The 2,154-nt window shown below is 35.2% G+C and overlaps 1 pseudogene; it reads left to right on the top strand.

The window, feature by feature from the left end:
• LOC126764702 (probable deoxyhypusine synthase) lies at positions 1-1,485 on the top strand (annotated as a pseudogene).
• Positions 1,486-2,154: the final 669 nt, after the last annotated feature.

Here is a 2,154-nt window from a genome sequence, read left to right as displayed (position 1 = left end):
ATGTCCGTTGAACCAGATATCGCCAAAGAAGCGGTACTTAAACGAAGTGAAAATATACCGTGCGGGGCTGTGATTGGAATCAAGGAATTGGTTACTCAAAATTAATTCAGTCGTATGTTAATACGGGGTTTCAAGCTACTTATCTTGGGTTGGCAATAAGAGAAATCAATCTAATGGTAATGTAACCATTTTTTTATGGAAAGGTTTATGTATTTTAAAATATTCTTAGCTTGATTGTAGGCAGCAGCCGTTGAAACCTGTAGAAGCCGATTTGCATGAAACGGATGAATTCAGCTGTACAATATCCCTTGGATTCACATCTAATCTAGTGTCGTCGGGATTACGGGAGACATTACGATTCCTCGTTGAACACCAAATGGTGGATTGTGTAGAAACGACATGCCGCTACTTGATGAAATGGTTGAAGAGCAAAAAACGAAAGGCTTGATTTGGTCTCCTTCTTGTATTATACAACGACTTGGGGGAAAGGATAAACGACACCAGCTCAATATACTACTGGGCTGCGAAACATAAAATACCTGTGTTTTGCCCTGCGCTTACAGGTGGTAGCCTAGGTGACATGATGTATTTCCACGGCTGGCTGCGAACGCCACCAGATCGGGAATGATTATAATTGGTGGCGGTATTATAAAGCACATATACCATGCGAATTTGATGAGAAATGGAGCCGATTATTCCGTTTTTTTTAACACAGCTTCGGAATTCGATGGCAGTGACAGTGGTGCTCGACCAGATGAGGCTATTTCTTGGGGTAAAATAAAGAAAGAAGCTTCACCAGTTAAGGTGTATGCAGAAGCTAGTTTAGTAGTGCCAATGAATTTAAATAAAAATATTGCACAAAATAATTTAATAAGATTTTTAAGCTTACACAATAGATGCATCCATCCTATAACTCTATTAAATATATTAAAATATAGTAACTAACTTTTAGAAGGGGGAAGAAGTTACCTATGTGAAATGCACAAAAATTTGATATGCCGAAAATGAGGGCTGGCTGCCTGCCTATTAAAAATTCTTAAGGAAAAATAAGTTCTAAATCTTATAAAAAGTTATTTTAAAACGTCGGGTTGTGAATTTTCGCAGCAATAAAAAGGCTCTACATCTCTTATCATACTATGTAATTTTTTTGAAAATCCTACAAGATGACAACAAGAATCAAAATTGTCATTCAATATTGCATCAGGTTTTTTCAAAAAATCTATGAAGGGTTCAGGAGCTTTTAACAGATTTGACGAATCGTACACTTTTTCTTTTGCAAAAGTGAATGCGTCGTCAGGGATCTGATCTTTTTCAAAAAGTGGCAAAGGTTGGGAACAATTATGCAATTTAAAATATTCATAATACATATAACCACAAAAATATGCAAATGAATTTCGCTGTAGGAAATCGCTTTCAATTACATCGATTTCGATACAATTCCTAACATTATAGAGGCTATCTGAGAACGGTCTTGGCAAACCTTAAAATGTTTGCCAAGAACTATCCTGAATCAAAGGGTCATTACATACCCTTTCAAGGGTATTGAAAGAAAATAGCTCTAAATCTCTATCCTGCAGAGATTCACAATTGCCACGTGTCCCAAGATTGGCGGAAAAGGTCAGAAAACATAGAAGGAGTTGTTCTTGTGTTCAATCCTCCCCCTTTCCTAATCTGTCCGAAGTAGTGTTCTAGTTCGTCTTGGCAAAGTCTTCTTGTCTTGATATATTCAAAAGACACTTTTTTCTTAATCTCCGAAGACAGCACATAACTTCGTTATTTTTCAATATTTTTGTAAAAAAAACATAAAAAATAGCCGAAAATATACCTTATTATGCCTAAAGAACTTCGAAATATTCGATTGAGTACTTTCTTTAAAAAATCAGGAAATTTGCCTAATTTTTCATGGGTAACACTGGTATAGACCCTTAAATATTTGATGAATGTACATAAGTATATACGCATATATATAAAAATTCCTCCATGTGTCACAAAATACCTAACACATATTCCAAAATAAATTCATACCTTGCTAATTCTCGTTCCGATGAGAATTTATAAAATGATTCAGCTGCCGCACATCTGCACACAAACGATTTCGGCATTCTTCTATAAACACAAACTTATTTAAAATTTCAACATATTTCTAATATATTT

This window comes from Bactrocera neohumeralis, unplaced genomic scaffold (genome assembly GCF_024586455.1).
Source record: "Bactrocera neohumeralis isolate Rockhampton unplaced genomic scaffold, APGP_CSIRO_Bneo_wtdbg2-racon-allhic-juicebox.fasta_v2 cluster09, whole genome shotgun sequence".
In the NCBI taxonomy this organism is placed as follows: domain Eukaryota; kingdom Metazoa; phylum Arthropoda; class Insecta; order Diptera; family Tephritidae; genus Bactrocera; species Bactrocera neohumeralis.
The sequence above is the reverse complement of the archived record's forward strand: the minus strand, read 5'-3'. Positions and strand labels throughout refer to the sequence as shown.